This window comes from Camelus dromedarius, chromosome 15 (genome assembly GCF_036321535.1).
Source record: "Camelus dromedarius isolate mCamDro1 chromosome 15, mCamDro1.pat, whole genome shotgun sequence".
Lineage (NCBI taxonomy): Eukaryota > Metazoa > Chordata > Mammalia > Artiodactyla > Camelidae > Camelus > Camelus dromedarius.
The window spans coordinates 4,279,486-4,294,737 of record NC_087450.1 but is presented as its reverse complement, the minus strand read 5'-3'; the positions used below and the strand labels follow the sequence as shown (position 1 = coordinate 4,294,737).

Genomic DNA, 15,252 nt, shown 5'->3' with positions numbered 1-15,252 from the left:
CTCTTTAAATCCAGGAACAGGAAACTCAGGAATGAAATAGATTAAGAGAATCAAAGATACTTGTATTCAAGATTAGCAAGTAGGAGTGTCCTCAAAAGAAATGGTGATTATCTATAATTCGGGGATTAAATGTGATAATGAACGTACAAAGACAACATGAAGTAGAAAATGCCACGTGGGAAGCACTGAGTAAAGGGAAATTTACCATGATTATGCCAATATGTGTGGTCAATTCCCAAGCAAATTATTGTGTAACCCCTGCTAGAGGGAGAAAGCTTCCAGCCTTGGCTGGAGAGTGGGGAGGATCCAGTGTCTGTATTTTTTAAAATGTCTACAGGTGTTTCTCATGTGCAAATTGGTATCCCTGCATGAGAACCATAAACCAACAGAAAACCCAAAAGACCGAGGACAATGATGGGTTGCCGACAGCCCAAGCTTTTCTGCCACAGAAGAGTGGTTCCAGTCAGGAAGACTGAGCAAGAGGCTCAGAGTCTTAGCTAAGGACAAGCAAGTCGGGACTTCTAATACGACCTAATGTCATCGACGGGGGAGGGCAGTTCAGCACAAGAAGGGAGCACCAGGTGAGTTAACATGGAAGTTACATCCTGGATCCAAACCGTGATGGATTTGGGTCCCGGAGGGTTAAAGCCCTGCTTCCGTTGGGCATGGACCGCATTCCACAAGAGGCTGAGACAGGAATTATGAGGCAGAGAAAAATTCCCCCAGGGGACTCCCGAGTCTGGGTGCCTGGAAGGGTGATGGACGAGAGCGGTCCCAGCTCCACCCGCACCGCAGGGCTCCGAGTGGCTGTGGAGCTGTGCGCTCCCGGCCGGACCTCAGACCTGACTGCAGTGCTCCGGGCTGCGGCCTGGGGAGCGGCGTCAGGAGCAGGCTGTCCCCGTCATTCTCTTAGGTGCTGCAGTGAACCTCACCCCGGTGGCCACGGCGTTCCCAAGCCAAGGGTCTAAGTGACTTCAACCTTATTTACAGGTGACCACAGCTGGTTAGCCTGTGCTGCTCAAAAAGAAGATCCCATATGGGGTTTTGATGTGTTAGGGGGTTTGCTAATACCTGGCCTGCTTTGAATCGTTTCATCTTGACAGCAGCCTGGGCAGTCGAAGTTTCACCTCCCAATTTTATTTCAACATTTTTTGTTGAAAGTATAGTTGGTGTACAATATTGTGTTAATTCTTGGTATACAGCATAGTGATTCACATATACATACATATATACATATATATATTCCTTGTCATATACTTTTCCACTATAGGCTATTAAAAGTTATTGAATGTAGTTCCCTGTGCTATACAGTAGGATCTTGTTGTTTGAAACAAAAATTACTAAACAAAGTAACAAAGGAAGCAGACAAAACCTATCCATGTATACGGCACAGTTGAGTTTATCTCAGGATTTAAATGTGGTTTTGAACTCCAGGATCTCTTTATCAACTTATCATATGTAAAGTGCCTGTGGAACACTTCTCAGAAAAATGTTTAAAAATCATAAGATTTAGAGAATAAAGAAGGAAGATAATTATACTGAAAAGCAGGTATCAAAATATAGAAATGGGCATTTTGTGATACAGTAATATCTGAATTATTGGAAGGACGTGTTGAATAAGAGGATCCAGTGGTGGGTCTACTGACCGCAACATTCTGTCACAGCAGTGAGTGTAAATCAACTTCTGAGATCTGCAACAATTGCATTTTGAATGTAAATAAAGTTAAATAACAAATAAGCCATGAAGTGTGGATTCAGATTCAGGGGTATCTCGAGTCCATATCCCCAACCTTTCACAGAGCTCCCTGCTCTTCCCCTAATGTCATTGAAAGAATTGGGGAAAGTTTGTGAAGCGAAGGGCATGTTCCATTGCAAAGAAATCTCGTAGCAACCCTGGGAGCATGGCCAGGGAAAGGTTAACGCTGAGATCAGAGGCAGTGGGAAACCTAGCAGGGGAATCTCTTTACAAGTCACATCATAAACTCTGTGTGTGTCCACGTGTGTGTGCATACAGACGTGTGGGCATGTATGATGTATACACCTGCCTTTCGTGTGAAGCCGCCTCACTGTCCAAATTTGAAATCCATCCAAACGTGCAGTGCAGTCAGCCGAAGCTCCGCCAGATGCTAAGTTGTCTGTTGTTGCTCTGTCTCTTCTGCTGAACTCCACGAGTAAACCACGCGCCAGCTGTTGCTTTCAGGAACAACAGCTCTGTAGTCTACAGGTCCATGCCTTGTTTCACTGCCAACTCCGAATTCCTTTCAGGACAAATTGCGATTTGAAAAAGGGGGAAGCATTCAGTTGTCCCACAAGCCTCTGAGTGAGGAAAAAATTTAACCTTAGAGACAGCTCTGTGGGACAACATCCAGAAGGGTGCAGAGCACTGGGCTGCGAGTCGAGGCTGTTTCTTTCAAGCTCTGCACTGAATTTGAGGTGGCATGTCACTTCTTTGGCCCTTGATTTGTTCAGCTTAAATTAGGGTCTTGGACCTGTTCGATCCAACGTTAGAGTATCACTTTTCTGCTCAGTGATCCTCCATGGTTCCACAATTCCTTCAGAGGGAAAAATGCCCACATCCTCATGGCAGCCTCTAAGGCTCCACCCCCCAAAACCACCACTTATTTCCTATTCACTCTGGCCCACACCAGCCTCCATGCTGTCTGTCCAGCGTGAGGGACCTCAAGGCCTGTGATCACTGTTCCCTCTGCCCACCCCTTTGCCTCCGTCTTTGCCTTATTCAAAGGTCACTTGCCCCATCCACACTCCTCCCTACCACACATTCCTCGCCCTCCTTTATTTTCCTCTGCAGCACTTATCACCAGCTCACCGACCCTGTATTTCTTTCTTTTACTTATTTTCTCTGACAATTTACAGACTGGAAATGCCATGGTGGATAATAGCAGAGAAATGGGGGAAAAAACAAATGAGGGTAGGTATCTTCTAAAAGCTAAAGTGCCCACCTGAAAAGGAGGTAGGAGATAAAGTAGTAGTAGTCGTTACAATTTTGGTAAACACAAGGTACGTAGTCAGGACTAGTTTTCACAATACTTGAGTGTAGGTAGGCAGCAATAAAAAGAAATTTATCCTGAAAACAAGAAATTAAATTCTTGGGAAGATGATGTGTTCAGCTTGAAATGTCAGTAATACTTTTATGACCTTGGTCTGATAATATCTTGCCTTATAATTTGATCTGTTTGACAGCTGGGTCATGAATCTAATGATGCCACAGTTTCGGGAGCAGAACAGTCCACCCCACGATGGGAATGGGACAACCATCTGTATCCAACGGGCAAACTGGGGTTATTTTATGAATACCCTGAAATGAGTAAGTCATCAGTGGGGATTTCTGTGCTGTCGGTTATACTAGAATATGCTTTGGGTCTCAGAAGCATCGGTTACCGAGCCAAACAAAGACCTAGCATACCGAAACGGAGCCCGCTTTTCTCAATTAGATGCAATTATGCAGTCAGGCTTTCAAATAGGTTGCCTGTGTATATCTTTGTCAATATTTATGTTGTACAAAGCTGAAGGTTTACTGCCAAGGAATGAAATGGAATACTCATTCAGGTAATTCTCCATCATTGATTCTCAGATCCTTCTGGTCATGTCGTCTAAGGATGAACTCAGAACCGTTACTAGATGTGACTCAGCACGGGCTGCAGCCCGTGTGGCACAGCTGTTGGCTGATATCCTTCTAAACAGAGTCATGTGAACCCGCCAGCCTGTGCAGAAAGCCCGCAAGAGCATCCTGCCTCATGGCAGCAAGGGTCACAGGGTCACCCCTTCCACACCTCACACCTGCCTTTGACATTTTTCCTATTTCTTCTGGCCGATGGTTTCAGCCTGGTTCTTTGAGTGACCTCATGGCATATCACTGGCTTGAATTCAGGATGAATTTGCTGATCTGGAGTATTGGTAGAACACAGATCCCCTCCTTCTCCAATGTCTTTGTCCATTTCTGTAAATTTGCTCGGCCTTTGTTTCTCTTTGTTTGAACTTGGTTTTGAGCTCTCGGTTGCCTTTAAATTGTTGCATCTCCAAATAGATTTCCATAGGAAACTTCATCTTTTCTATTATGCATGGCGCACTTTTATCTACTAGAAGGCTGATGATGTGCAAGTTTTGTATCTGAGACCTTTGAGCTCACCACTGCCTTGAATTACTTTTTTTTTTTTAAGCTTAGGAGACAGGAAAGTATTTTTGTCAATAGGCTTTGCATTTATGCATGCGGGTTCATGTCTGCAAGACACCCCATTGGGCTTCCTGTTTATAAGTCTAAAGAAAGAGGGAGTTTTCTTTTTCCTAAATTACATGCTATATATATAATAATTGCTTTTAAAATATATAATATACATAGAAACGCATCTGATTCCCTTGGTGAATGAAAGGTCATTTTGTGTCATCTTCAGTCAGCTATGCTTTGTGGCCTGGTGTCTGATTTGAGTTTCATCTTTGCTTTTGTTGTGCTTAGTGACCAGGTTCGATTAAGGGTGCAGCTCCTGTCCCTGGTGTAGAAATTATGTTCGTTTTTTCTGCTTATTTTCAAAAGGACTTTAACCCAATGACCTGTTATTCCAAAATGAGTCATAATTGTAAATATTTCTTATTGGGGCTATTATCAGCATTAATAATAACAACAACATTCTGAGGGCAGCATATCATTTGGTATTTTAACACACACGAAAAAAGCCTTGGAAAATAGTTATTGTTCTAGTTAAGTCAAATAAAGGTCATTGAAAGGAAAAGTTGTACGCTTTTGGGAGAAATTGATAGGACTTTTAGAACTTTATAGTCTCATTTAAATACTAATTAAATAATTCAGCCTAACTCTACCCTACATAACAGGATGGAGTAACAGCTATTCTAGAGAGATTTTTCAGATTTATTCGTTTTCCTATTCTCTAAATAATCCCTAACGAATTAGAAATTTCAATCCATTTTTGAGAGTAGGCAGTCTGTTATTGTGTATTCAACGCTGGAATGAAACTTATTTTGTGTTCTTTTCGTTCATGGGAGATAGGATTTCCAAGTGCTTTTTGAATTATTTTTGTTCCTCTCAAATAAAGTGCCTTTGGTGGTGATCCCCTGACCTCAGTTTCCTCCTCCCAGTTTTCCCCATGATCATTAATGACACCACACCTGCCTTTTTAGTTAGGCCTCTTAGCTGCTGAAGGGGAACAGCTTCTGACAGATGACCCTGGAGCCCTCCACCCTTGCTTCTTTAGGCCTCGCACCCTGCCACCATCCGTAGTCTCCTTCGCCAGAAGTATCTTTCTCTGCTTTTCTGCCTGGAAGGGCTCTTGCCAAGCCTTGGCAGCAAACCCTCAACTTTTTAGAGATTTTCTGCTCTCCTCTCTAAGCATGAATTGCAGTTGATTCTTGTCTTGATGGTGCGTGATCATGTCTGTGTCCATTGCGCTCCCCGGCTGGACTGATCCTGTCGGAGGCAATAGTCAGGCTTTTCATCTTCCCGTGCATGTCTGAAGCACCACAGCCTGGACCCTGGTTCTCATACGTGTTTAAGTGACTTGAGCTTGGAGTTTCAATGCACTCACATACAACTGTTAGATGAGTTGGCGGTAACATTGCCCCCAAGGCCCCCAAAAGTTTCTATAGGGCATATGTTTTTTTCTGAGTGAAATTTCTCTTTTATTTGTTCTAGTGATTTCCCCACTGTCCTTTGAGATTATTGGAGTAACCCTGAGTTATTAACCACAATAGCTCACCCCCAGAAGCAAAAGATCCTGCTATTTGAGAACTCAGACACGGGACATAAGAGAAATAATCTATCAGTCTTAAAATCTGGAAGCCATAAGATACCGTTTTGTACTTAGAGCACCCACAGCACAAACACCAGTCTCTCAAGAACTTGGCGCTGCCTTCCCAGAGGGCGGGTGCCGTAAGTGAAATGCAGTGAGTGATGAAGTGAGAGCTCTTCGTCTCTGGTACTGCCTTTTCCACCCTTGCTGTGTTAACTTGATCTTCCCTTCATATATTATGTTCTCCATTTAATTTACTGCAGTTAATATCAGTTGTTCTTCAACATCTCCTTGCACGCGCCCACTCCATTCCCTCTCTCTCCATTGTTATCCCACCCACGCCTCTCCTGCGCTCTCCAGGACCAGGCCTTTCTCCCCCACGCCCTCACCTCTGTTCTGTCTGCCCACCACCTGCACTGACATTTCCTTAACTCCACAGAATGAACTTTCCAAAATGGCAGCTGAGTAACTGGGGGGGATTGTAGACCTCTCATCTCTTTACTGATTCATTCATTTATCTATCCAACAAACACTGAGCACCTGCTATGCCAAACACTGTATCAACTGCTGGGGAGACCAAGACAGGTAAGACTTGGTGTCTGCACTCCGCAGGGCAGGCGAGACTTGGCGAGTAGTTGATGGATTGCTAAGCAGGTGAACACACATTGGACTTCATAGAGCTGGGAATATTTGAACTGAATTTTGAAAGGTGAAAGGAAGTTAGCTCTCTAATGTGTGGTAGAGGGAGTGGACACTTCATGCAGAGAGGTAGAGACATATAAGAGTACACGGCATGAAGCGGCTTGGCCAGACTGAAGAACAACAAGTAGGGTTAGAACAAAGTATCCACAGGTGGGAATATCAGGTGCACAAGGCCACTGTCATGATGGGTCTTGTGTGCTTAGACTTGAATGTATCCTTAAAAAAACAGCGCTATATTGGGATATATGTAAGCAAGAGAATTGCATAATGATTATGTTAAAGTAGATCTGGTTATACTGGCAGCAGAATGGATAATAACATTTTTGGGGGAGGCCCATATTTTGGGGGGAAAGGATATTTCGCGGGCCACCCCAGGTAATCCAGACAAGTGGCACACGCCTGCAGAGAGGCCCTGGGCAGAGGGAGAGAGTCGTGGGTGGCAGAAGTGGTGACTGCTGCAGAGGGGACTACAGGGCCGGGGCGGCGGGCTGCAGAGCTGCTGAGGTGACTTTCCAGTGACCCATCTGGAGAGTGGATCTGCAGTGGGAGTGTAAGGGGAGGAGATGCTTTCGAGGAGATGGTTCTGTGTGTGGCATTTTGATTGCAAAGTGTCTATGGAACATCTGAGGAGTGATGCCCGTTGTTAAGCTGGATTCAACAGTCAGGAGCTCAGAGGAGCTGTGGGTGAGGCCGTGGGGGCGATTCATTCCTGCCAAGTGGAGGATTGAGGACGAGGCCCTGGGGAAAATGGCCATGTACATGGCACATGGGAGAAAAGAAATCCACCAAGAGAAAGAAGAATAGCAGAGCTGTTGGGAGAAACTAGTTGAGGCAACACAGAGAAGGCTGTAACCTGGCTTAAGAGGGATTTGAACACTGACTAAAAGGAGCATAGTGAGAAGGGGGGGTGTGTGGGGCAATAAAGCAAGAGCTAAAGCCCACCTTTAATTGCCAAGCCTGGGGAAAAGGAGGAGGAGGAACATACTTAGGTAGACTTTAAAAAACAGATCTGTGTGTATCTGTGTGTGTGCATATGTGCACACCAACTTTTCTGTCTGGGCTTTTTAAGTTTATTTAATAAAACAAAAATTAAGGGGGGAAAACATCCCCCTGAGAGGAAAATATTTGTCCACAGCAAAAGCTAACTGGTAATCAAATAAACACGAGCTGAAAATGCTGACTAGTTTGAAACACGCAGCCACCGGCAGTACAACTCCTGTCTAAGTGCTGCGATGAGGGCCGTGGGGGATGCAGGGCTCTGAGCACTGAGGAGTCTTCAGCGCAGGTACTTCTCCAAGAAACTGGACTTTAAAGGGAAGAAGAAAGTGTAGAACATATCAGAGAGCAATACAGGGCCGTGAGAGAGGGTTGGGCTAGGGTTCGTTTTGTTTTACAGTGGGCGTTTCTGGCCTTGCTGAGTTGCTAGGCCTTTGCTCTTTTTGGTCTTTGTTCCAAAAGCTTTTTAGAAAGTTCTTCTCGCTTGAAAATCTGAACAGATTTAATCATGTTGGGTTATTTCTGGTGTTTTATTTTTTAATTAAAAAATTATCTGGAATTTATTTTAATGTCATAAATGAGGACAGTCTACCAGGCCTTCCAATGATTTAGCTAATTACTGCAGAACTTGAATCCACTGATTTGAAGTGTCAGTTTTATAATATTACTAAAATCTCATAAATATCCACGTCTATTCTTGAAATGTTATGTATTTCATTCATACTCTCAGTGCACTATTTCTATACTGTTTCCATGAACATAGATTAATACCTCCTAGAGTTGGTCCTGTTTTATCCTTTTCCAGAATATCCCTAATACTACAAATTCAAACATCCCTCCTCATTACTTTATTTGTATATATAGGTATATTTCTGGAATACATTTAGGATCACCTTTCAGAATTTTTTCTTAAATCCATTTGGGAATATTAACTAAATTTGCATTCAGATACTAAATTTATTTTGGAGAAAAAATGTTCTATGTCCCCCAAATTTGAGTCTGCCCACTGAAGAGGGCGGTGCATTGTACTGTTCATTCAATCATCTTTTTTTTTTCTTTTTTAAAATCATTTATCAGAATCTTCTTAATATTTTTCATTAATTTATTTCTGAATAGTCTGTGCCTGCTTTGTCATTATAAAATGATATCTTTTCTGGGTTTTGATCTGGGTTGATTGCTAATAAACTCTTAATTTCTGGCTTCTCTTGAATAAGAAGGAGATCTGACACTGTGAGGCCCTATTTCCAATATGGTGATGGTGAGCATTGCGTTTCCTTAGGATGTCCACTTGCCAATTTGCCAGTGGCTGCACCCACTCCAAGCATTTCTGCTACTTACTTGCCCCCGTAGGCAGATGAGCTCATGTAGGGTTAGGTGGGTTATGGACACAGATACTGACATCAATGCTGCCACGCTGCTGACCCTGTGGCGTCACTAACTCTGGTTCTTGTTCTCTGACCTCCCTGAATATGACAGCTCCTTTTGGGCTGTGGACCTACTGCATCTTTCCAGCACTGTCGGCTTTTCTGCAACACACGCCTGCCTCTCAGGTCAGAAGCAAATGTCAGCTCCTCCTACCCATCCACCCCATTCACGGTCTTGCCGTTCCTGGCCAGAGTGGTCCCTACCCCTTGACTGAGCAGTAACAATAAAGGGACTATAAATTTGCCTCTCATCCACTGTCTTAGTTACATACCTGTGCTAGTTTACTTTAAAGGTCTGCCAGTTAGGAGGGGAGGGTCTAAAAGTCTTTTAGATCTCTGACCTTATCATTTCTAACCGCTCCCCCACCCTATGGAACAGCTTACCACAGATCTCTGCTGCCCCATCTGTAGCATTGCCCTGTAAATTACACACAGAGAGAAAAAAACTTCTAAGCCACCACCATAACTTTGACTTCCTGTGACCACACAGACCATAGAAATATCAAGATAAAAATTCCTGAAGAAGAATATTTTGCTTAGGAAGACACTTTAATTGCATACCTTTCTGTGACTTGTAATAACTTCATAGACTCTCTGAATGTGCTGCACTCACTTTCCCAGACTCAAGGGAGCTTGCTCACTTGCCTATATTCAGTGTATTTCCTCCAACATTCTCTATGCATAGCTTTCCCAAAGGTACATTTCTTATTTCTATTTAAATTGTTAGATACATCCACAATATTCTTTTTTTAATCCTCAAATACAAATCATCTTCCAAGATTGTATTATTTCAACACTGAGAGTGAATAATATGCTTCAAGATTCCCAAGTTTATTATGAGCAAATAATTATGGTTGGTTGAAGATTTTTAAGTATGTTATTCCTACTAAGGGTATATATGTGAAAGAAACAGGTTGTAATGAGTCTTCTTCCCAGAGATTTTATATTTGCCTTTTGTTTGGATTCTTTCACTGTTGAACATTATTATTACCATGAACGTCTTTTCTCTTTGGGATTTAGTTCACCATTTTCCCCTCTCTCTTTACAGGAGTAAAAGAATTTATGTTGTCCTTCCATCCATCCACCACTCCATGTTTTGTGTCCATTCCTTCAACAGGTATTCAGTTTGGGTTCACCACAGTATATGTGGCCTCTTTCCAGTGGCCCCTCTGTTGGCTCTGGAGAACAATATATTGGAAATCAGAGTGGGTACGTGGAACCTTGACTACCCAGTATAGACGCATTGTGCCAGAAAAAGCCCAGAACATCGCAGCATGGCAGCCCACCATGCAAGGAACAGCAATTCTGGCTTTGGTGGACCAATGTGAATAAAAAGGCTTCTTTGGGTGAAGACTTAGAAAAGTCCAAAAATGCATTGGCGTTGTTTCCTAAGGAATCTAGTGTTGAGTACTTTTTAATATGAGAGGGAGATGCTAACACTATCATCGTTATAAACAACATAGTTGTTGTAACTGTAATTGTTATTATTTTTAATATGTTTTCTTTATAATTATTATTTGTGACTTACAAGACCCTTACAGAGGCAGTTGTTAAGGAGCGTGGCCGTTATACTGTTGCTGAAGTGTTAATTCAGTAGAAGCATGGTAATAGCATTAATAAGTACTCACTCTTTTGATCCTCACATTGACTATAAAGGTCACCCAGCAGTGCTTGTATAATGGAGATAGAAATCTATCCGTTTAAGTGTTTGTAGAACTTAAAATAAGAGCAGACATTCCACCGCATTTGACCATATATTCCAGACTATCAGTTTAAAATAGGAACTACCTGATGAGGCCATAGAAACCCTTTGTGCATCCCCAATCATTCACTACCTTCCTGGTCCCCTGGGGCAGCGGTTCTTCAAGAAGGTGGCCCCATCTCTCCTCCCCAACCCACTCTTGGCCTTTGATACCAACTGTTGGTCATTAGCTAAGCATCCTCATGTCCTGCATGTGTCTGAGCTGTGAGGGAACAGAACTCAGCTGTTTACAAACTGTATTGACTATGACCAGTATGAACAGCCTCTCTCCTTCCCTGCCCACAACCCCACAGTGCAACACGGGGCTCACAACCACAGCGATTCCCATGCCAGCCCATCAGGGAACCTTCTTCCCTAGAAATATTCTTACAACCAGAGATGTTTCCTCCCTTACTTCACTGCCAGTTTCACTCCCAGGTTACAGTCCCCAACAAAAGGCTATCCCAGTTTGAATTTCTTAATCAAGTCGCATTGACCCTGAGTACCTGGCTTTTTCCTATGAGCACTCATAGAAATAGAACAGGGCCAGGCAGTGGCTGTGGGCCAGGTTCCCGGGTGAGGGGACTTGCTGGGAGCTTCAGGTTCTGTAGCCTGGCCCGAGCTTAGCTCCCAACACGGCGTCCTCCCATCTGCATTATTTCGGGCCAGGCTTCAACAGTTCAGAGTTTCATTTTATCATCTGCAAACAGAATAATCCCCTGCTGCATATTTTAAGACTGTTATGTACCACAAAGGGTGCTTAGGGAATTCAGTGAGTCAATGCATGGAAGTCACACAACCTGGTCCTCAGGGAATGTTAGTTATCTTCATTATGCACCATCGATAAAATTGGCTCACAGACTTGGCCAGGTATCAAAGCTACAGGCACAAGAATTTGACAGTGTGTTACTGTCTGGATCATAGTCACAATTTTACACAGTAAAACAAGCTACCTGGGACCACCCAGCTGTCAGCCGACCTGACTCCCCACCCCAGGATCCCTCAATTTATCAGATTTGCTTGCTACCCCTACTTTTTGGAGAAAGTTGGCAAATCACACACAGTCAATGACTGCTAGGTTATGTCCATTCCCATTCACTCAAATTGCCCCATTTTCAGTATCCACTGTGCTGCAAAACATAGACTAATGTTCAGAAATATGACAGCAAGGCCTTTCCCGTTCCACAGTCAGAGAACTAAGAATCTGTCATGTTTAATATGCCATGTGACACTAAGCAAAGCAGGAAAACAGGCTTCTGTGCTTTAAGAAAGTTTTTAACAATGACGTTTGAAACTAAAAGTGTTTTTGTTTGGCCTTCAGCTAACCAGAAAATTCAATTGACTCCTATTACCCATTACTCAGGTGTCCTGGTTTGATTGTATTAGGCACTTTTTCCTCATCTCCCCAGCATGGCTTTGCTCCATCAGCACAGATGGAGTGTCTCCAAGGCTGCTCCGTGTGCATAGGCGTGTGTATGCACACATGTGCACCCACTGATTGGTGCCACTGATTCATATCCAGGAGATGTTCTGTCTTATAACTCAAGCACTGCTTTATTATATCCTAGAAAACTGCTTTTAGATCATTGATTGAACTATAGACCATCCTTTTGCCCACATTAGAAAGTGACATCTTCCAAGACACAGGTCCTGTGTGCTTGTATTTATGTATAAGTAAGAATTAAATATGTATGTCATCCCCTCACATATTTAATTTGTGCCTTCCCAATTGAATGTGCACAGTAAAGGCTAACTTCCCATAACAGGAGAACTTTTAGGAAGTAAGAAGAAGGAATTAGCCACCATGGAGAAGACAGGATATCAAGCAGGAGTTTGGTATAAAGTCATTTATTCTAAAGTTGCTCTGGCTCAATAAATAAGTGGAATTGACATTGTTGTATCATGCCAGAGCATCTGCTATTGAAGACTGATTTTAATTTACTTTGATATAAGTGGAAAATTGTGTCAGAACAGCATGGGAAATGAAGAACACTGCATCTATCTGTACTCCTGAAGTGTGTTTCAGAGCTGCTCAATTTTGAGGAAAATTATCTTGTCTGGAGACAATAGAATTATTTTCATTGTTGGAATTTTTGTAGCTCCCAGAAGCACATCTGCAGGTGATTCTGTAAAAGTCTAGAGTTGACTTAAATAGCAGTAAATTTTAGCCTATTGAAATCAGGAGTTGTGAAATATTTTTGCCTACCACCACCACCGCCACCACCACCACCAGGCAAGCACTTGTACACCCAGAGAGATTTCACATCAGAGGGAATGACAAAGCTGGTTCTGTTACTGAGGCCAAAATTGTTCTGCTCACTGCACAACAGTGATAAATAAATAAATCAGGAGACAAGGTTTTGGGGCAAGGAATAGTAACTTTATTCAGAAAGCTGGCAGACCAAGAAGATGGGGGACTAATGTCCTGGAGAATCATCTTTCCCAAGTCAGAATTAAGGCTCCTTTTGAACTAAAAAGGGGAGGGGGTGTGGTTGGTTGTGCAAACTTCTTGCTGCCGGGATTCTTTGTTCTTGCAGCCATCCATGTGTCTCAGGCTATTGTGTCCCTTTAAGCCTCCAACAAAACAAAGGTTATTCTCTATTTTGCAACATGCCATCTCTGCATAAGTGCAGAAGTGCTAACATCCTTAAAGGTCAGAGCCCCAAGAATAGGCTTTCCTGTAGGTTTTAGGCTAAAGGCAACGTTGTTTTACAAAAGGTGCAAAGCCAGCAAGATTAAGCCTGGAAAACAGGGCACAGTGCTTCAAACTGAAGGAACAGATCCAATATGGCGTCAGATTTGTTCTCAATTACAGTTTTAGTTAGGGGAAATTTTGCAGCAGAAAATCCCCTCAGTTGTTTTTCTTGCTTTGCCTGAGATCTTGTTTGCTGGCTTGTGGTCTCATGGTGTCAAAACTGTATGTTCAGATGAATACTATTAAAATCATATGGTGCACAAAACATACCTATTCTGCTTCAAAAAAATGACTGAAACATTTAGCTTTGTTTATTCCCATAGAATTTGGATTGAATCTATTCTCGACTTTCTTCTTCTTCAAACCAGTTTTTTACTGGAGGATTTAAAGCCCAAATTAAAGAATTTTGGAGAAGACTCATGTAATTTATAAGACGTTTACATCCGAATTTAAGACTGACTCATATTTGTACTTTTAATCAAGGAACACAATAAACTTTGTTAGTCAATCATTTATGACGTTTTAAACTTTGTCCATGTAATCTTTTGGAAGTTGAGAGGCTTAGACAATTGATATAACAAAACAGGTATCATTGCTTAACTGTGTGAATGAAAGAATCCCAGTATAGTTTCCTGAAAGTATATTTTATATTAAAAATAATAATGAATTCTTGCTCTGTAATAAAGCAACAGACAGAAGCACATACTGAGTGTTTAAAATAAATAATACTGCGGGAAAAATTATCTAAGCAACTCAAGATAGTATAGAGAAAAAAGGATGAACTTGAAGGAAAATACATATTGTGCAATTATTATCTTATTTTTAAGAAGCAAATGATAAAAAAAAAACCAATTTTTAAATGATTTATCGAAAAAGGATTTATATAAAGCCAACTTATTTTCATAAGTATTACATAAAACAGGGCTATCTAAATCTATATTATTAAAAAATAAAATATATGAAATATATCTCCAAGGTTAATTGATTTTCATAATATTATAATTTTTGAAAATATAACTTACATATACATATTCAAGAAGCTCTTCAGATAAACACAGTAACCTAGTATACAGTTATACCTATTCCACATAAAAAATGAAAAGGCAAGGATAATGCCCTTGCTTACGAACTGCCACTGGACTTCTGGATATTCCTTTAGGTTAAAGACCAAAAGCAAAGTAACTAGTCTACTTTGAAGCGGTCGCTCAAGATTTTAAGATATTCACTATCTATATCCAGTTACAGGAAAGACTTAAGTTTTCTGAAGTTTAAAAAAAAGAAATCAACTGCTGAAAACGAAATTCTGTAATGTCTCATGGCCATAACTATAAAGGCTCTAAATTAATGCTCCCTTAACTGTTTTTTTACAAGCACAGGTCATGATCATCACTTTCAAATTCCATTTATGCTAGATGAACGAACGTCTCCCCACATGCTCAATTCTGAGAGTTAAGTGTGTGTGAAAGCCGTCAGTCACCTACCTTATTGAGAAAACACAGTTTCATTTAAGTGGGAAACAACACTACATACATACATATGGGGAGGAACAAGTTCCAACTGGGAATTAAAGTGAAAACTGCAGGAACTTAAAATCGGCAGAGGAAACATACTGAGAATCCAGAGTAAGTGTTTTAACTGCAAACCATTTCCCTTAAGCTAGATGAACGAATGTCTTTCCACATGATCAATTCTGAGATATAAGTGTGAGTGAAAAAGTCAATCACGTAGCTTGTTGGGAACACAGCTTCTTTTCAGTGGGAAACTACACTACATACATATATATGGGGAGGTTCTAGCTCCAAATCTGTTTTACAGTAAAAACTGCATGAACTTTCAATAGGCACTAGGAAACATACTGAAACCAGAGTAAGTGATTCTACTGAAACTCACTACATTTGAGCTAGATGAACGAATATCTCTCCACATGCTATGGTC

At 41.7% G+C, this 15,252-nt stretch overlaps 1 long non-coding RNA gene across 1 annotated transcript; it reads left to right on the top strand.

Moving 5' to 3' along the window:
• The first annotated feature begins 232 nt into the window (after nucleotides 1-232).
• On the top strand, nucleotides 233-10,256 carry LOC135323025 (uncharacterized). Its single transcript, XR_010384103.1, has 3 exons — nucleotides 233-581; nucleotides 3,202-3,325; nucleotides 9,930-10,256. It is a non-coding gene; the product is annotated as an uncharacterized LOC135323025 (long non-coding RNA).
• The last annotated feature ends 4,996 nt before the right edge of the window (nucleotides 10,257-15,252 follow it).